Raw genomic sequence first — 21,221 nt, forward strand, 5'->3', positions numbered from 1 at the left:
TTAAAAAGCAATTTTAAACATAGGAGGAAAGGAAACTATGCAAAGGATATTTGAAGCAGAGTCAAGCGCGCAATGCCTCGTGCCAAGAACAATTATTCACCGTCCCCCAGGGCACGTCCCCTAGAGCATGCCAACCGAGGGCCGGAAATGCCAGGGAGGACCTTTTGCACAATTGGCCATCAGCTTGGTTCTGAAAATGCGTTCTGGGCATTTTCCACAGGACGCGCTTTGAAGTGAGTGGATGTACAGAGCTTTGAGAGGCGTGGTTATCACCACCGACCTCACTGCCTCTTGCTCTTATGTTATGTCACTTCCTGTCCCGGTGCCTGAAGTTCAGGCCTCTCACGCAGCGTAGGAGGAAAATGTCCGCTTTTTACTTCCGGAGAAGCAAACTTTAAAGAGGATGTCCCTGCCTTGAGTCCCCAGGCCTCTCACGTGAAGAAGAATCCCTCATACACAGAGGACAGGATGCCTGTGTTTTCCCTCCCCACGTCCTTTCCTGGCTGGTCTCGGCTCCCGGTTTACCGGGAGTTCTTCAGACCTCCATGTGTGGCGTCAGGGAGCGCGCGCAGAGCTGTTAACGCAGAACAAAATGGCCGCCTCTTAGGGTTTGTGGAGCCTGATGAGGGAATTACTGCCAGTTTATACTCTGGGCCCTCACACATGTCTTTCGTTCCGACTGCTCCAGTGGTTTTTATTCCAACGGATCTGCAACCCATCCCGAAATTGTTTCAGTAAGGCTCGCTCGGTCGTTCTGTCGGCAACATTGCAAACTGCACGCCTGGGGGTGAGTGGAAGGTGAGTACCGCCTTCTAGAACCTTTGTCAAACCAGTCTGGTACATATCTATGCTTTTCATAAGTTAATTGCTAACTTCCCAGGAAAAAAATACCGTTTCTTGCTTTCTGGTCTCTTATCAAACATGCGAAGCACGGCTTGGTTAAGCAGTAACTCTTGCTCTGTAAGTAAACAGGATTTCCACCACCCCCCCCCCCCCCCACTCTCCAAAACTGATTAAATTGGGGGCCACATGAACCCCGGGGGGGGGGGGGAATAACCAGCAGCTGTTAATAACATGCCGCACTGGAAGTGATTCAGTTTCTTGAATACACCTTGAGAATGTTTACATCCGTAGAGGACAGAGTGTTTACAAGGGCCCAGTGCTTATTTATCTGAGGACGCTTTAATGGAAACACAGCTTTATGGGCCCTGGGGACACTCTCCTGCCAGCATTTCGACCTTCAGCAGCAGTGGCGATTACTCGGGTAAGAGCCTTCAGGTTACAGTGCAGTTGGCCCTTACTCTGACTTTTCAGAAGTTTTATAAGTGGCTAGCACCTCAAGAGCCAGAAGTGGTTTTGGGACTTGGTAGGGGGGTGAGGTTTGAACGCCATCCAGGCCTTGGATACAAAGAGAGTTGAGAAGCGATGGCCGTTCTATGGCTTTGTCCGCACAAGCAGGCGGAGGAATGGGGCCACCTATGTAGTGTGACTCGGAAGTTGCCAGAAAAGCAGCCCCCTGCCCAAGAAGGAGGCCTCTCTCCTCACAGACCTACCTCAGAGTCTGAAATTTAGACCAGAAGATTTCTGCCTTTTGGTCTGGGCATGGTCTCCAAAACATCTCCTTTAAAAGGCAAAAACTCTACTTAAAAGAGGAATGTGTTAAGGTATCGGCACCCGGACCACATACTGCGATTAAATAGATATCACCTGCAGGGGCTCGAGGGTGCGGGGACCTCAGGCAGTGCCTCCGTCACCCACCTGGCTTTGGACCGGGGACTCAGCCCTCCTTACCTTCCCAAGTTCACATTGCCAGAAGGTTCCCATAGCATCTGTAGAGAGAGCCATCACTTTTGTTTCCTGGAGCTTGGATTTCCCATGGCGGCTCTGAGATTGCGGTGGTAATGTTTACATTCAGGAGTGGAGTGAAATCTTCAGGGGCCCGAAATACTGAAAGCATTATGATAATCTTCCGCTTCCTGGCTGTGAAAAATTCAAATTTAAATCCATTCTAAATTGCAAAACATACCCAACGATGGCTTAAGTAAGTGCTGATTTTCCCCCACGAGGACTAGTTTCTTCCGCTTTTTGAAATAGAAAATGTGTAATTTCTTTCATAATCGTTTTTCTTTTCCTTTCTTTTCCTGTTTTGCTAATACGCTAAGGGCGTGCTTAGTCTGCCTACTGGGCAATCTGGCCCTTCCTTTACTCCCAGGACCCAACTACTGTCTGTGAGTCAGCCCAAACTTGCATCTGCCCCCCAGACCCTGTTTCTAAGCGCCAGACTCACCTCTTTAGTTGCCCAACAATTATTTCCACTCGTACGTCCCGTGGCCATCGGCATCTTACCAGGTCTGAAACAGAACCCAGGATCTTTTCCTCCAAATTCGTCTTCTGGTTTTCTCCATCACAAAAAATGTGTCCAGTCGCTCAGGTCAGACATCTGGGTGTCATCCCTAACACCTTCTTTTTTGGCGCTCCTGTATCCACAAACTCCGTGATTTTACTTCCTAAACATCTGTCGATTTCATGCACTGTTACTTTTACCCCTGCTGCCATTTTCCTACCCAAAGCACCATTTGCTCTTGCCTGGGGTATTGCAGGAGTCGTCTTAACTACTCCTGCCTCTGCTCTTCTCATGTGAAAGTTCTGTCCTGCAGAACTGAGCAATCGTTCCAATCTGATCATGTTCCACATCCCATGGCTCTGACAGCCTGAATGGTATCCCAAGGCTTAAACTCCCCTATGAGATTCACAAGGCTGCTGGCAATCCGGCTGTGCTTTCTGCCCCGGCCTGTCTCTGGCCGCTGTTCTACACCTCTGTGATAGTAAATGTCTATAACGTCCATGAATACAATAATCTGCTACACTTTGCGCCTTTGCACATGCTGCGTTTGCCTGACCAATTCCTATACATCCTTGGGCTCCAACACCTCTTCCTCCAGATCCTTTCCTGGGTACCCCCAAGGACCCCATACTGTACTCACCCCCCTGCAGAACGTTTTGGTCCGTCCCTTCCGTAACCTCTGAGCTCCAGGACGGCAGGCGTTGTGCGGCTCTTGTTGCATTTGTTTGCCCAGTCCCTGGCACGACACCTGCCACATAGCAAATGCTCAGTAAATGCTTGTTGATCAGATGACTCTCTTTTAATTCATAAGGTTTGAAGGATCCTTTTGGGCCAAGAGGCTTGCTTGCGGCTTTGGTTAAGGACTTAAAGTAGACGGGTGCCGCATCTAGCTTCTGAGTATCGGGTAGGTGGGGGTGGAGTACAAGTTTGAGACATCAAATGTGACAACAGCTGTCGCTTAATCAGGTTCTCTATCTATGGTTGTTCCCAACATGTAGAAGAGAAACCCGAGGTGCCGATAGGATGAGCAACATAGCCAAGGTCACTTGGTGGGTGTGCATGGTAGTGCTGAATGTGGAGGTCGAGTGAGACTAAGGATGAGTTTCACGTTCTCCTGTTGCCTGGGCTGTGTGGGCGTCTGACTGAATGCACGGAGGGCGTCTGACATTATCACAGTGGTTTTGTAAAATTGTCACTGACTTGTGGTCACTTCGCTCTAACGTTTCATTTGTGTTATCAGTAAGGTGTCCGTGGGATGTGTGTGTGTTCAGCGTGGAGAAAGCGAGGAAGTACGACGTCTAGAGCCACTGGGTTGATTAATAGAGGTGGTAGCGTTTGCTCTTTGGAATCACTTGGCCTGTTTTTCCAAATGATGACCTCAAAAAGACCAGTGAGTTAGTTCATTCCATCGCCAGATATTTATTAAGTAGAAAGCAAGATGCTGTTTTGTAGTCTGGATGAGAAAAAAAAGGAAGGTGTCAGATGGCCTTGATCTAGCAGGGAGAGCGGAGACCAGACACCCTCCACCCACACAAAGCAGGGCATGCTGGTACCACGTACACGGGACTGGCAAGCGTGGGGTGTTCTGAGACGGAAGGCCATTTCTTGCTGGGGTGACGGGAGAAGGTGCTATAAGGCTGGGCTGCCGTCAGTGTTGTTCAGTATTAACATGTCAATGAGCCTTTCATCTCATACAGAGTATAGAAAGCTCTAGATGGCGATTTGGATTTTCACGTACGTCTCAGGTACAGCAGACCGTCAGCACAACCGACTAGAGGAATCGCGTCTGTTATCGAGTCTCGCAGTGTATCTGATTAGTTTAGTGCACTTATGATCAAAAACAATTCAGATGCTATTTGCACCACTTCCAAAATGCTGTATTTCTTTATTGTAAGGCCAGGGTTCTTAACCGGGAGGTCCCAGATGCGTCTGACCTCCGGACCCAGATATTAAAAGCAACAATTTGTATATAGGTGTAAATAATTATTTTGCTGCCTGTCATTTTCACGTGATTCTTTAGGGCACATGTAGCAATTTTGTTGTTAAAAGACATATATTTCACAAAAAGCTAAAGCGGGTATTGTTTATTAATTTCTTACCTAAAATCCACAATTTTTTACAGTAAATACTAACAACAAAATGATTTACACGCTGTTAACTTTTTTAATGTTATGATTTGTAATAGACAATGGGTTTAAATATGCCATGGTGGCTTGGAATATGAGAAAAATCTAAGCGTTTAAGAAAAAAAAATTGGAAGGGGCACCTGGGTGCCCCTCAGGTGGGTAAGGGTCTGACTTTTGATTTTGGCTCAGGTCCTGATCTCACAGTTGGTGAGTTCAAACTCCTCATCTGGCTCTGCACTGACAATGCAGAGCCTGCTTGGGGTTCTCTCGCTCTCCCTCTCTCTCTGCCTCTCCCCTGATTGTGCATATTCTCTCTCTCTAAGTGAATAAATAAATAAACTTTAAAAAAAACAAAAAAAATCGGAAGTAAGTGATGTACTATCTAAATTGAATGATCGAGGCATATGCAAATCCTTAACTCTATTAATCTATCCATGCAGCAGAAGTATATAATCAACAAAGGACCTACCAGACTCTAGCTCTTGGGTTCTGGTGCGTCAACAAATATTTTGAACGAGTGTTGAAATGAAATGCTGTATTTGTGCAGTTGGCTGGGGCACTCATCCTGTTTAGGGGACCTGACAGCCAGTTTGAATGGGAAGCTGTCTAGGGTGGGATGCTGTCTTAGTTTGGGTTCTTCCAGAACTGGATGCGGAGATAAGGATTCCACTGCAAGTAGTTGACTTGGGAGGTGGTTCCAGGAGGCACAGGAAGGAGAGTCAGATAGGGACGTGAAGACAGTGAATAAACAGCACGTTCTCGCGCAAGTACCGCTGTGGGCATCCGGGTCTCCTCCCCGCCGAGGACTCTGAGGGCCAGTGTGCATCACGTGTCTCCAGACCATGCGCCGGTGGAAGGGAGTGGGGTAGTTCTCCACGGACTCCTCTTGGTCACCGGTTGAGAGCTGCCTTTGGGGGAGGCTGCTAACTGCCCAGCTTCTAAACTGCTCGGTGGGAGAGAAGAGTGGGATCCAGCTTGGATGAAGCCCTGACGGAAAGAGCTGAGGGAGTTGGCAGTTGGGAAGTTGGGCCAGCCTGTAGGGAAGTGGTAAATGCTGAGAATGCAGGGGCAGGGGCACCCACGGTTCCTGCGACAGACACCTTTTACCTTGCTGGCCAGGCTATTGAAGAGCGCTTAAGGTCAACAGCCCCCCGGATGCTCTCTAGCACCCACCCGCTTTGCACACTGTCAGGAGTACAGGTTGTCCCCCACAGGTACGTAGTGAGATGCCAGTGCCCTTGATAGACTAGTGAGTGCTTGAGGTTGTAGGAAATGCAGTTGTAGCCAAGTGTTTCCTGTGGGGATGGTAACTGGAGGGTAACTGTGATATCGGTATTGGCTCGATGTTAGAAATGATTAAGGCAAAGGAGTGGACTTTTTCCTCGGCGTTGAAGTGCTTCGGGCTAAAGTGGTTGGCTTATCAAAGTGCTTAGGGACTGTGGTCACGTATCACATAGACCTTTCCGTCCCTCCGTCCCTCCCCTCCTTTTCTCCTGCCATCCTTCTTCTTTCACTCATTCTTTTCCCTTTCCTTCTCTTTAGAAGCCCTTTTCCTCAGAAAGCCTTCTCTTCTGTAAATGTACAATTTCCCTCATCCTGTCCTTCCTGTTCTGAACCTTTGAGGACAGGGACCATATTGATCTTTGTATTCTTGATACTTAGCAGAGTTTCCGGAATAGGGTAGGTCTTGAGAAAACGGTTGTTGAATGAATGCACCTCTTCGATGTATTGAAATAGGCCAGTGTTGGGGGGACTGTCTGGGGCTCATGGTGGCCAGAGCAACCCCCCCTTCTGAGGCGGCCTCTTCTTACACCTTCCTTGCCACCCGACTCATGGGCCCTCCGCTCTGCGTGCAGAGGGAGACTCAGATTTCCAGAGCCCAGAGGCAGCTGATGTCTTCTTGGGGTTCGGCCAGCTAAAATAATCTCTCAAAATGCAAACTTCTCTTCCGAGCATTGGCAGAAAACACCGTGAAGTGAAAAACTCACGAGACAGCCTATAGTTGCCGTTTAAAGAAATGTCATGTCTTTGCAACCAACAACCGCAACAGAACAAAACCACCAAAAAAGGGACTTTTACCTGAATGTCATTTCCCCACTGCCGTCCCGCACTACCCCGGCAGCGTCTCCTTTGGGGCCTGCAACGGCCGCTAGGGTGACGGGTCTTTTTCTTTTCCCAGCGTCTATACACCCATGTTTAGTATTATCTTTTGAGCCTCTGGCACAGGCAACGCGTGTACTTCGTAAAGAAAATTTAGGAGCAAAAGGTACGGGAACATGAAAACAATTTTAGCATTCAGTGATAAAAATTACGGACGTAGTGGTGGCAGATCTCTTTACGGATGGAACGCAGGTCACGTTTTACTCTATAACCAGCCGAGAATGCTTGTTTCGGTTTTTATTCAGTTAAGAGGCAGGGATGTCTCTTTGGACATCGTATGGACGCCATTTCCCGGTGCAGCTGCTCTAAATCGGGAGCAGGATTTTAGAAGTTAAAGTGGCACGAGATACAGCTTGTTGACAGGAATCTTTTCACAATGCTTAAGGAAATTCACTCGTGTTGAAGAAGTATTTTCTTTTCCTCATGCCACCGAACTGCGGAAATTTGGGCTGATCGTTCCACTTCGGATTTGAAGCTGGCCCACAACGGGAATAGACGGCTCCCAAGAGGTGTTGCTTATTGCATTTATTTCCGCCAATTATGTTGACCGTAGTCTGCGAAAATATCATGTCACCGAACATTTTGGTTTATGCGGGGAGGTTCAGCCAACGGAAGGCATGAGTTGGAACGCAGCTGTACGTAAAGGTGGACCTAGAAGGATGGAAAAGAGCCTGTGAGTATTTTGAAAGAGCTTTTAGAGGACGTGGAACATTTATTCAAGTGGTGGGGGTAGCCGGTGGGCTGAGTGCTCTGAGCGGCCCATGAGCTGTCCGGTGGGGCCCGTGATTGCGTGAATACTCACTGCCGGATGTGTTACCACTGCCCTTGTTGGGTTACCGTGTCCTGGCCCCAAAGTAGGAGTACAGAAAGAGCCAGCTTGGGTTAGTTTACATTTACCGACACACGCAGCCTTCGTGAGCGGTCAGAGAGGTGGTCAATTGCGGCTAGATTTGAGGTATTTACACCCCAGACACGGGACGACACCTGGGGTTACAGAACAGCAGCAACCACCGCAACCTCAGCCACAGCCATCGCAAGACCATTCATCTGGAAATGAAAATAGGGCCAGTGTCAATACCATCTTCCCTGTTCTTGCTAACACATACATGAAATACATAAAGTATAAAATATAAATGCCGTGTGATCAATTAGAAACTCCTTCTCTGAAACCCACCCGACTCCTTCTTTCCCCCGAGAGAAAGACCTCTAGATTGACCTTCAAGGTCCTCTGTAAGAAGTTGCTAATAGCTGAGCACACCGTGTGTTTAGATGTCCGTTTCTAAATATTACGCACCACTAAGGTAAACCAACGCTCCTCAAAAAGATGGCTGATTTCGGAGCTGAAGGGGAGAAAGCGCAAGATGACTCTGGGGCATCTCGTTATGTCAGCAAGTAAGGAAGTGCTCACAGAACAGGAGGACGCCTCAAAAGGCCACAGGGACAGGCTTAAGAAGCTCTCACTGGCCACAGGGGACAATCTAAGCATCAAAAGGAACGATGGCAGCAATGGGTTGTAATTCATTGAATTGTATAAGAATCCCCAAGTCCATAGTGATGATAAATAAATAAATGGGGAATAGAAGGAGACCTCTTTCTTAAGGTGGAATGCCATCTGATAAATGTGGAAAGAACAGGTTTAGAAAAATCACCATTTTGTAACCATCAGAGTGAAGATGGAGTCAGAATCGTCAATGGATGCTAAAACTATTGGGTGACAGTTTAGAGAGGGACAGGATATCGACACGGTCTCATAGTCTTTCCCACACACGACTTATTAACCACAGTGGTAAAAATGGTAACTTTATAGTGAAGATACCTGGGGACCTCCTATTAACCAACCAAGCAATCAAAGTTTACAGCACCTATCACGGGAGCAACTAACACGCAGCTCCGGTCTGAGGTACTTAAAGCACCTCTTACCTTGAATCTCTGCCCGAAATGCATACTTGAATCTAATTCGTACTGAAAGACAACTGGCCTGAAGTCTTCAAAAGTGCCAATGTTGTGGAAGACCAGGAAAGCGGGACGAAGTGCTCCGGACTGAAGGAGATTAAAGAGACATGACAATTCAATGCAACACAGGGTCCTGGACTGCATTCTGGATCAGGGGGAAAACCGATGTGAAGACATTTATTGTGGCCACTGGTGAAATCTGAATACGGCCTGTAGATTAGATAGCCCTATCAAGTCAAAGTTAATTTCTCTGTATTTTTAATTCATTGTAATGGAAGGGACCATTCTTGTCTTCGGAAGATATATGCTGAAGGACCTTGGGGTGAAAAGGCAGGAGATCGTCAGCGAACTCTCAAGAGTTTCAGGAAAAAAAATCCAATATTATTTATTATATAGCATAGACTCTATATAAAGTATATAAAATGTGCTATGCATAGAAAGGGAATGATAAAGCAACTGTGGCAAAGCATTAAAATGGTGCATCTGAATAAAGGGTGTGGGAGTTCTTTGTCTCATTTTTGCAATCATTGCAAATGCAATGGTTTCAAAAGGAAAAGTTAAAAGGGAAACAAGTTACTAATATTGCCACAATTTTTGCTGGACGCAAGTGAGAAAGTCGAATCCAGATCTCATTCTGTTTTTTCTCTTCTCTGGTGTTCCATGTTTTCCTTCTGGAGCCCGCTAACACGTGCTTAAATGACCCCGTCTGCAGGCACGCTCCCACGGCAGGGCTGGGGGACTCCCGCAGACAGGCACCCACAGCCTCCCTGCCCTGCTGCCTCTGCAGACCAGCCACATGCTGTCACTTTGTCCTGCCACGTCTTCTCTTCCCTTATGTTGGTTCTTTCTACAGCTGTTGCTTTGGTGGCCCCTCCCACCTACCTGGCCAGTAACTCGCCCTTCTTCTGACTCCCTGTGATACAGGCAGTGCCTGCTTCCCTCCTCCCTGCCTGCTTGCCTTCCACCATATTGTTTCTTACCACAGGGCTTGTTACCTTCCCAGTGGGTGGGTGGCCATGGTTAGGCTGCATGGTGTCGCTTCGATGGCCCATCTCTTTCTTACCTGCTGCTTGAGTGGACGGGCCTTTTGTTTTCCCCTGGGAAACCGTGTCCTTTAGGTGGATCTGGAATGGCTCCTTCAGGAATTACCAGACAATCTCACCATATGCTTTCCTCTTCCTCAAAACTACGTCCTCAAAAATTGTCCTTTACGTTCGGGCACCTGGCAGGACTTAAAACTTCACAGGCCATCAGCACGTGTCTGCCCTTTTAGGTATGGCCCAACTGTCGACCTTAGCAAAGTTCTACCACCGAATCATCAGCTGGGTATGAGATCAACTAGCTAAAATAATACCGAAAGATTATCACGTGATTGGTAATGATCACTCTTTCACATTAAGGGAATTTGATCATCTTGGCATTAAGACCATTAGTGAAAATACTGGAACTAAGCAAGACTTGAACAATGCCAGATTTTGGTTTATGCAACTAATGGGCTATGGTTTTCATGCTAGGATTTCCTTGTCTTTTTTTTTTTTTTTTTTAAACGTGCTGGGAAGGGGAATTTGATGGAGCTTGTAGGCCCTTTAAGACTTGGTTAAATTATGGGACGCCTGGGTGGCTCAGTTGGTTAAACCTCTGACTCTTGATTTAGGCTCAGGTCATGATCTCATGGTTCATGGGGTCGAGCCCTGAGCCCTGCATCTGGCTCTGCACTGTCAGCAAAGAGCCTGCTTGGGATTCTCTCTCCTCCTCTCTCTGCCCCTCCTTGACTCATGTGCACGTGCACATGCCCTTTCTCTCTCTCAGAATAAACAAACTTAAAAAAATACTTTGTTACACTGGATTATTTTATCAGGAAGCAGGTGGTAGATATTGCTGTAAATTGCTTTTTTTCCCCCTACGGCAAAAGCATTCAGGACTTGATGATTATGCAGTAACCACTACAATTTCTCTTCATGACATGGGATGTTTAGTAGCATTACCAGAGTCTCTGTCTTCCACATACTTTCTTATTTACATCTACATCAGCAAACTGGTAGTTTGACCCACTGGCCAAAGATCATTTATCCAGACTTGCTGAGAATGAAGTGCACCTGTGTTTGTATCATGGGAAAAGCCCAAGGAAAGCAGCTAATGGGTCAGAGTACTTCTTGGTTTCCTCAAACCTCCCACAGGGTTCCCCTCCTTTTATTTAGAGTACTAATAAGTGAGTAGTTATTTTTCAGAGCATAAGAACTCTACTTCTTTCCTCCTTAATGAAAATATGGACCAGTCACTAAAAACTGTATTGGTATTTGGAAATATTTAGCTTTTAAAAACAGTGTTATGGTTAAAAGAAATGGGACAAACAGACCTTTAAACAATCATGACCACTGGAAGCTACTCAGCTTTGATAATTTCTTCTTTCTCTGTATAGCCTTGACCTTGGCTTAGACAATGTGATTTATAACATAAGTGAATGTTAAGAGGGCAGAAACTATGTCATACATGTTCTGAGCTTGCCACTTTCCATTTTAAGATATAAATCATAAAATATTTGTATTAAATAAATTAGAGTTTATGTAAAGTTTATGTAAACTTTACATAAACTTTATGTAAAGTTTACATAAAGTTTATGTAAATGATTTGTTGCTTTATGGAATTATTTTTTAGAATATGTTATAGAATGTCTATTTTCTATAGTATGATTTTAAAATTATCCTTTAAAAGTTCATTTAAAAATGAAAGTAATATATACATACAAAGTTAAAAAAAATAAAACAAAACACGGGATGCCTGGGTGGCCCAGTTGGTTAAGCATCTGACTTCAGCTCAGGTCATGATCTCACAGCTCATGGGTTTGAGCCCCACGTTGGGCTCTGTGCTGACAGCTCGGAGCCTGGAGCCTGCTTCCGATTCTGTGTCTCCCTCTCTCTCTGCCCCTCCCCACTCACACTCTGTCTGTCTGTCTCTCTCTCAAAAATAAATAAACATGAAAAAATTAAAAATAAAATAAAACCAAACATATTAGGGCCTATAATAAGAAGCAGTGGTGCCTGGGCCCATCTTTTCTCTCCCTCGTCCCTCTTCTCAGGGGCAACTACTTTTATCTCTTTTAGTTGTTTCTTATGTTAGTCATTGTCAATCCCTAAATACAGTCATTATTTCTTTATGTCTTTATTCTGATGGGTCAGATGAGGATTTAGTTAATGTACACATTCTTCTCACCATTTCTCCCAGTATCTCTATAAATATAGTTACTCTGTAACTCTAAGAAGTATAAGTAGACTGTGGCTTAGTCGGTTAAGCTTCTGACTCGGTTTTGGCTCAGGTCATGATCTCACAGTTTGTGAGTGCGAGCCCCTCATTGGGCTCTGTGCTGACAGTGCAGAGCCTGCTTGGCAACGTCTCTCTATCCTATCTCTGTTTCTCCCTTGCTCGTACTTTCTCTCCCTCAAAATAAATAAATAAGTTGAAAAAAAGAAGAATTGTAAGCAGACCTTTGTTTCCTGTTGCACTCAGTTTCAGGACTGTTTTTGTAATTTGTAGGGCCCAGTGGAATATAAAAATGCATGTTCCCTCATTTAAAAACTATCCTGAATATCAAGATGATGATACAGGATCATTAAACCCTGCATGGGGCCCTTCTAGGCATGAGCTGTGTGTGACTGCATAGGTTGTACATCCTGAAGCTGCCTCTGTTTGCACCCCATCTTATTCTTCAGCTCTCTTTCTTCTCTTTTGCTTCTACTGTCATTTCTTCTTACTTTTAAAATATAAAGATTATTAACATTGAAATTTTGTTCTATAACCATAAATATCTCATTCATTCATTTTCTGGAGGTTAAGTTGAAAATTAGTATATAGTTCATTATTGTGACTATGCAAGTATTATTCATTGCAGAACCAAATAAAGCCCTATATTTTCTTTCTTGTTTATCCTTTTGTTTTTCCTGGAGTTTCTAATTGCTTTTACTTTTGACTTTTCCTGTTGTTTTTATCACATTCTCAGTTTTAACCAACTTTGTCCAACCTATCTAATTATCTATTTAATATGATGTTCCCTAGAGGCCTCCCCCATCCCAAATGAAGAGTTCTGCTGTCTTGCCTCCTCCTTTTCCAATTTGGACTTAATTCTGTCCAGGCCTGCTGCCTGGTTGTGATTTGGGGACTTTTCTTTATTGCTTCTCTAGTTTGGTTTCACTGCTTCCTAGATCCTGAGATTTGATTCATCTTGGTTTAACCTTTGCATGCTCTAGCACCTCCTCAAATAACTTTTAGATGTAGTGAGTATGGGAATAAATTGCCAAGGCCTTCCATTTCTGAAGATGTTTACATTTTATTCTCATTTTTAATTCATAGTTATGAATAGAATTCTAGGTGGAAAGTAATTTTCCCTCAGAGTTTTGAGAATATTGCTCATTGTTGCTGGCATTCACTGTTATTGATTAGAAGGCAACTTGATGCCTTTTATTTTCTACTGAGCCTGATTTTTCTCCCTGTAGACAGTTTCCTCTTCTTTCGTGGCATTCTGAATTTCACAATGTTGCACGCAGGTGTGGCACAAGTGTGGATCCTTTCTCTAGGCATGTGGGAACATTTTAAATATGGAGATTGCTCCTCATCAAAATAAAAAGCTTCTGCACAGTGAAGGAAACAATCAGCCAAACTAAAAGGCAGCTGACGGAATGGGAGAAGAGATTTGTAAGTGGCATATCAGATAAAGGCTTACTATCCAAAATCTATAAGGAACTTATCAACCTCAACACCCAAAAAACAAATAATCCAGTGAAGAAATGGGCAAAAGACATGAATAGACACTTCTCCAAAGAAGACATTCAAGTGGCCAACCGACACATGAAAAAATGCTGAACATCACTCATCATCTGGGAAATACAAATCAAAACTGCAATGAGATACCACCTCACACCTGTCAGAATGGCTAACATTAACTACTCAGGCAACGACAGATGTTGGCGAGGATGTGGAAAGAGAGGATCTCTTTGCACTGTTGGTGGGAATGCAAACTGGTGCAGCCACCCTGGAAAACAGTATGGAGGTTCCTCAAAAAATTAAAAATAGAACTACCCTACAATCCAGCAATTGCCCTACTAGGTATTTATCCAAGGGATACAGGTGTGCTGTTTCAAAGGGGTACATGCACCTAATGTTTATAGTAGTGCTATAGACAATAGCCAAAGTATGGAAAAAGCCCAAATGTCCATCGATGGATGAATGGATAAAGAAGATATGGTATATATGTACAATGGAGTCTTACTTGGCAATCAAGAAGAATGAAATCTTGCCATTTGCAACTATGTGGATGGAACTAGAGGGTATTATGCTAAGTGAAATTAGTCAGTCAGAGAAGACAAATATCATATGACTTCACTCATATGAGGAATTTTAAGAGACAAAACAGATGAACATAAGGGAAGCAAAAATAATATAAACACAAGGAAGGGGACAAAACATAAGAGACTCTTAAATATAGACAACAGAGGGTTGCTGGAGGAGTTGTGGGAGGGGGGATGGGCTAAATGGGTAAGGGGCATTAAGGAATCTACTCCTGAAATCATTGTTGCACTATACGCTAACTTGGATGTAAATTAAAAAAAAAAAATTAAAAAATAAAATAAAATATGGAGATTGCTATCCTTCAATCTTTAGAAAATTCTTTTGAATACCTTTTTTGATAATTTTCTCCTCTCTGTTTTTTCCTCTTTTTGAATGACTCTTAAGTGGATCTTGGACCTTTGGGACTAATTCTATTCACTTATTATGTTATCTCAACTTTGCCTCTCTTTTAGTTATTTCTAGGAGGTTTTCCCAATTTACCTCCCAATATTTCTATTAATTTATTATGGTTTTTAATCTTGAAAAGTTTCATTTTTCTATGATTTTTCTATTTTTGCTTTATGAATACAAAACCTCTCTAATGAGTATACAAATGAGAGTGTTCAAATTATTCCCAAATACTTTATTGTATTTTTTAAACATTTATTTATTTATTTTGAGAGGGGGGGATGAGGGGCAGAGAGAGAGAGAGAAAGAGGGAGAGAGAGAGATAGAGAGAGAAAGAATCTCAAACAGGCTCCATGTTGGCAGCGTGGAGCCCAATGCAGAACTTGAACTCACGAACTGTGAGCTCATGACCTGAACTGAACTGAAGCATCAGATGCTTAACCAACTGAGCAACCGAGGTACCGCATGTTTTTAAAAAAAATTTATTTACCTTGGTCTCCCCTCCACTGCCCCGACCATAATGGAGGCTTATATGTTGGTGATCCTTGGCCAACCTTTCAATTTTGAGGTGGGGCACTAAAAGCCTGATGCTGATATTCATTATATATGAATGGGGTTTGTGAATTGGTGGGGCTTGCTTTAGGGTACTTGGTAGTCATGGAAGATTTTTAGTGGGGGGCTTCTATATACTAGAATCCAAAATTCTTCCTTCTGTAGTGGTCAGATGAAGTTCTAGATTTTTTTTTTTTTTTTTTGCCTGGAGGTATTTTCATGGTTGAAAATTAAAGGATGTGAAACTGACTCCTTCTTATAATAACTTTCAATTATTTCCTCCCTGGCCTCCCTAGAGCTTTCTCTTCTCCCTTCTCTGCTTTCCTGGTTTGGTCGCACTGTCTCCCCAATGCTGTCATTCATGGACCTGATATTTCTAGGTCCTGAGCCTCTGGGGTTCTGTCTGGAAGACTGCTCTCCTGAGCTCGATTGCTTCATATGTTTGCTTTGATTGGTCCCTTCTGTCCTGCTTCAGCACTTCCAGCTCCTTTAGAGCTTCTCATTCTCATAAATTCCCTGAACTCTCTTCTCTCTTTTCTTCTCTGCATCATTGTTGGCTTAGATTACTTTTTTTTTTTCTTTTTTTGCTGTCATTTAAGTGAGGTTTTAAAGGAGGGGGATGCCACCTACTATATTTTTGAGGAAATCCTTAATCTTTCTTTAAACTGCCCACAACATCTGAATGTGCTGAAGATGGTCTTATCCAGTACGTACCAACTCCTTTCCTGCAAATACGATTTCATTCTCATCACACCTCTCACTTGGTAGAGCTGGAGAAAAATCAGTGCAACTTTATATAGGAAAACCATAGTCTATATAGTATCTAGCTATGTTTCTTTGTATCTATCTGTCATCATACCCGTAGGAAAACCCATTTCTGCTAGATATGACAAAGGAAATGGTTCAAATGGGCAGAGCCTGTTAATAGAGTTTCAGAGAGAAGGTAAACATGGTCACCTTTGGAGTTTTCGTTGTTCTTTTTAATCAACAAAGTATTTAAAAAATGTTTAAATTTTGTTTTTTTAAAAAAAATTTTTTTCAACGTTTTTATTTATTTATGGGACAGACAGAGACAGAGCATGAACGGGGGAGGGGCAGAGAGAGAGGGAGACACAGAATCGGAAACAGGCTCCAGGCTCTGAGCCATCAGCCCAGAGCCTGACGCGGGGCTCGAACTCACGGACCGCGAGATCGTGACCTGGCTGAAGTCGGACGCTTAACCGACTGCGCCACCCAGGCGCCCCAAAAATGTTTAAATTTTAAAAAGGCTTTGGGCTAGTAGGTATTCTCCAAGCCACCAGGCCTCATATCTTTTTCTTATTTGAAAACATATTTCTGAGTTAGTTGACGTTTACTTCTATTCCAACGATAGATTGTTTAGTAAAGTACCTCCAGGGTTTGGGGCAAACACTGCAAAAATCATGCATAAAATGAGGGAATGTTAAACTGCCGGCACATGCTCATAGCACCTCTTACTTTATTACATTGGTGATTTACACCCGCTTAACCATAGCTCGCTCTTCTCACGGGACAGAGTCTTCCTAAGTGTGAGTTTGGACACTAGCCTAGGAGGCATCTCTAAGCTTTCAGAGACCTTGTTAACACCTCGCATACATTTCTGTCTGTAGCATTTCAGGAATTTCCACATACAGAATTTTACTTCCAAGGAAAGCAAAGTGGCTAGCCGCTCTTAAAGACCTCTCTCTCTCTCTCTGCTTCTCTTCCAGTCGCCCAGCGGACAGCGGTAATATCCAGCAAGGGTTACTGCACACTGAGGGCATATGCTGGGCCATTACTACTCTAGCCTCACAGCGGAACGATGAGGGGAATGGCTGTGAAATTTGGAAATAATGCTCGTGGGCGCTGGATCTGAATATTGCAGGTAGGGAATGCTCAACGGGAGAAAATGACATGAAGTTTGAGGAGTTTCATTTGGCTGCCTCAAAAAAATCTGTTAGGTAGTAGCATGGTTTAGTTATTTATCTTTGTCATTTTTATAAACAAACATACAGCACTACCAGGTGTCAGGCGGTATGCAGACATCTCATTGGGTCACTCGTGGGTGACACACCTATTATCACCTGTAATTTACAAATGAGGAGACCGAGGCTCAAGGAGGCTGTAAAACGAACATTCCACGCTTCACACGGGGAGAGCTGCCATTTGAGTCTGTTTGGCCTGACAGCCTAGCGCCTTTTCATGGCATCTTGCCTGCCCCACGTTGTCTCTGTTTGCAACCTGTGTTCTTTCGCCTGGAACACCCTCTTTCACTTTCTGAAATTGGATGCCTCTTCTCAGTCCTCGCATAAATCCCGGCCGGCATAGTGTCTGCATGGATGGTAGAATCTCAGTCAGTGGTGGTCACCCGCCTGGATTTTCCGTGCGAACTTCCCCGACGGCCGCCTTGCTGTTCATCTTGCTCTTCAGAGCTCTGCTCTACTTTGCTAACATTTGCACCGTTTATGTGCAGGTCAGTATCCTCCGTCAGAATGCAAGCCGTCTGAGGTCGCCAGGAGTGCTCCACTCTCTAACCCTCACGGGCTGACATGGTATCTTTCGTGGATTTGAACCGAATGGGTTCATGTGAAGGCAGGACCGGATCATCCTCGGTGTGGGGTTGATCTTCATGATGCCGTAGGATAAGCGGGGGGTCTAGCTGTACAGACAAAATCACTCAGTTTTAAGGAGGAAACAGAAGACTCCATAGCAGCTGCTCAGAAAAAATCCGTGTTTACTAGAGTCTGAGATATTTGAGGGCAGGGACCATTTTATGCTCATCATAATACCCCCCTCGGCACTCCACGCTGCCTCGCGCCTGCAGTTTGGGTTACAGACACCCTTCGTTTCATTGTGCTTTGCAGGTAGCGCTCTTTTAACGCATTGACGGTTTGTGGCAACCCGGAACCGAGCCAGCCTGGCGGCGCCATCTTGCCAACGTTCGCTCGCTTTGCGTCTGCGCGTCGCGTGTCGGCATCTCTCGCGATATTTCAGACCTTTTCATTATTATCTCATCTGGGTGCTCTGTGGTCAGTGATTGCAACTTGCCCAGAGCTCAGCTGCTGGTTAGCGTTCTTTTTTTAGCAATAAAGTATTTTCCATGAAGGTGTGTATGTTGCTTTCTGGGGCGTAATGCTGTGGCACACTTAATGGCCTACACCACGGTGTAAACGTAACTTTGCTATTCACCGGCAAACCAAAACATGCATTTGACTGGCTGCATTGTGATATTTGCTTTATTGCGGTGGCCTGGAACGTGTCCCACAGCATCTCCCAGGTATGCTTCCATTTGACAGTGTGTTGACTGGTAAGGCAAAGGCAAAAAGCTGTACTCCAAAACAAGGCTGAACCGTGCGGCGTGAAGCATGCCTTGAAATAAATTTCATCCCGCTGACACCACCTCACGCTGACCTCTTGAAAGTCTGGGAATTCCTAAGAGACTTTAAGTAGTATTCTTTTTTTTTGTTCCTTAAATGTTTGTGTGAATTCTCTTCAGTCTTTTATCCTTGCTTCCTGCAGCAATTTTCATTCTTATCCTTTGCTGTAATTGCTGGGTATTAAAAGTCTGTGTGAGTGTGTTATGAAACAAAATTGTATTGTACGAATATTCTTATCCCGGGGTTTTTCTTTTCTGTGATGCTGTGAGAAATCTCTCTCTCTCTCTCTGTCTCTTTTTTTTTTTTTTTTTTTTTACCTCCTGTCAAGTCTCTGAAGGGATTTTTGCAGCTAATTTGGGATAATAGAGGCATTCTTACTGTAATGCAGCTATTCATGTTAATATATATATATTTCAGTAGCTTGTATTTCAACCTGTCTGAACTGAATGAAATTTCCCACAGAATGTTTTCTAAAGAATGGGTGCATTTCATGCCTCTTGATGGTTCTGCCCACCACATACCCATTCTCTGAATGACCCTACAACTCGGCCTTGACTTCCTCACACAAAACAGCTCTTCCAGCACTTTCTGGTTTGTTCACTGGGAGAGAATTTACAGAGAGCGAGAAATTAGAGGTCAAAACATTGTCAAGGAAAATACAGAATTATTTGATTTGAGGGTCATCTTCTTTTTGAACAAAAGTGAACCGGCAATGGAAAATGGGAAGTTAATCAGTGTTTTGCGTTGATAATGCTTTGCTTGGCTGTTTCAAATAAATATCCATTAAGGCATGAAACGTGCCTGTTGACCTGCTAGACCCTAAGAAATCTGTTGACACTTTTGACTTCCTGCTTTGTTTTCTTTATGAAGGAAGTGTCTCCTCCCTGCCCCTCTTCACCTGCTTTGGCTCCTGATCCTGTACTCAGGAACACGCCCACCCCTAGGGATCTTCCTACCTTCTTAGGTCACTTGCCTTTAAAATTTTTTTTTTTTTTTTAACGTTTATTTATTTTTTTTGGGACAGAGAGAGACAGAGCATGAACGGGGGAGGGGCAGAGAGAGAGGGAGACACAGAATCAGAAACAGGCTCCAGGCTCTGAGCCATCCGCCCAGAGCCTGATGCGGGGCTCGAACTCACGGACCGCGAGATCGTGACCTGGCTGAAGTCGGCCGCTTAACCGACTGGGCCACCCAGGCGCCCCGGTCACTTGCCTTTTAAAGAAAACGATTGTGTCCCATGTAACGATTGATTCTGTGTCAACTTGGGTGGACTTTGGTGCCCAGGTGGCTGGTCAAAAACTAGTCCTTATATCGTCTGAAGGTATTTTATAGATGTGATTGACGTCTACAATCAGGTAACTTTAGTTTAAACGAGCTTATCTTTGATAACTTTGGTGGGCCTCATCCAATCAGTCGAAGGCCTGAAGAAAAGAACTGAGGTTCCTGGGAAGAATGAATGGTGTCTCAAGGCTGGACCATGAATGCTTGCCTAGGTTTCCAGATGTTGGGCTCCTTCAATTTCAAATTTGCTCCATAATCATGTAATTATATGAGTGAATTCTTTAAACAGAATCTATCCCCTCTGCTCTCTGAATATCTCTACATTTCCTATTTGTTCTGTTTCTCTGGAGTACCCTGATATACCATATTTAAACGTCTAAGGTGCAGCCACACTAACTTAGTGTAGCAGGAAAGTGATCTTCGTCAGTTTTGATTATCCTTCTTGTCGAAGAATAATTTGTAAAACTCTCAATCACCAGTGTATTCACTGCCCACATTGCTCACATAACTCCTCCCACTGGTGCTTTCCTGTAAACTTGCCCCGCTCACTTATTCTTTGGTGGTGGTTCTGAATGTCTACCACATGTATACTACTCTCTTGCTATTTATTGTTGACTTTTTCTTGGCTCTGTCATGGAGACCAGAAAATGGACGATCTTACAGTTAGGAGATGAGGAAGGGCAGTTGTGAGAACCATTTCTATTTTCTTGTTGCTTCTACTTTTTGCCTGAAGGTTGTTTATTGAACTAAATGTTTTTCAAGAGTGGAAGTTTGAAAAACACAAGGACGTGTTGTCTAGGTGTCCTTCCTTTTAAATGAGTATGTTTTAATAAAATACGAACCTTGCAGGATTTATCGGGTAGAATATGCAGTACAGTTCACCAGATTGGAAGTATGGACTGGAATAGTTCACGAGAAGTAGCTTTTCCTCCTTATTAAGGCTATGAAGCACTTAACTCAATGAGGGACCTTCTGCACACAGAAAGGACCAGAAGGGAACAGAATGACTGGAACTGGGAGGTGTGACATTGGTGTTCAGAGGTGATGTAAGAAATGGGTCAAGTGGAGACTCCCAGATAAAAAGGGGAGTCTTCTTCCTGGAAGAAGTCTAGCTGTTAGGATCTGGCCACTCTCCCATGAACAGGTGAAGGCAGAGCTGAAATACTCTGAGGCTCTCCTCTGGGAACCCTGAGGTTTGTCAGTGTTTCCATTGAACATCAAAGGACATTTGGGGTAAAATGGTTGTACTCTTATTTATTTTAAATGTTTATGTATTTTTATTTTTGAGAGAGAGAGAGAGTGAACTTGTGCAAAGGGGGAGAAGGCAGAGAGGGAGAGAGAGTCACAAGCAGGCTCCATACTGTCAGTGCAGAGCCTGACATGGGGCTCTATCTCTCGAACCGTAAGATCATGACCTGAGCCAAAATCAAGAGTTGGATGCTTAACCCACTGAGCCACTCTGGTGCCCCTAAAATAGCTGTACTTTTAAAACGAAATTAATGAAAAATAGGATTTTAGTTCAAGAAACTGTCTTTCCAGCTTCTCTGCTCTACACCTAGTCTATAAAGACACAGATACTTTTAGCCCTATCCAAGAATTCTAAGCTTGTACTGTTTATATTTTACTGTCACGTTACCTTTTAGTTATCTTCTTGGCCTGCTATCCAAACTTCTGAGCTTTAAACTTTCTTCCCCATTTTTTTCC

General features: G+C 44.0%; 1 long non-coding RNA gene across 1 annotated transcript in view; it reads left to right on the forward strand.

Moving 5' to 3' along the window:
• Positions 1 to 255: 255 nt before the first annotated feature.
• The window catches only part of LOC121012733 (uncharacterized), a 41,086-nt gene continuing 20,120 nt past the window's right edge, over positions 256 to 21,221 (forward strand). Inside the window, exon 1 of the long non-coding RNA XR_005782261.1 lies at positions 256 to 798. This is a non-coding gene — a long non-coding RNA (uncharacterized LOC121012733). The remainder of the gene's footprint in view (positions 799 to 21,221) is intronic.

This window comes from Herpailurus yagouaroundi, unplaced genomic scaffold (assembly GCF_014898765.1).
Source record: "Herpailurus yagouaroundi ecotype Mexico unplaced genomic scaffold, PumYag 197, whole genome shotgun sequence".
Classification (NCBI taxonomy): Eukaryota; Metazoa; Chordata; class Mammalia; order Carnivora; family Felidae; genus Herpailurus; species Herpailurus yagouaroundi.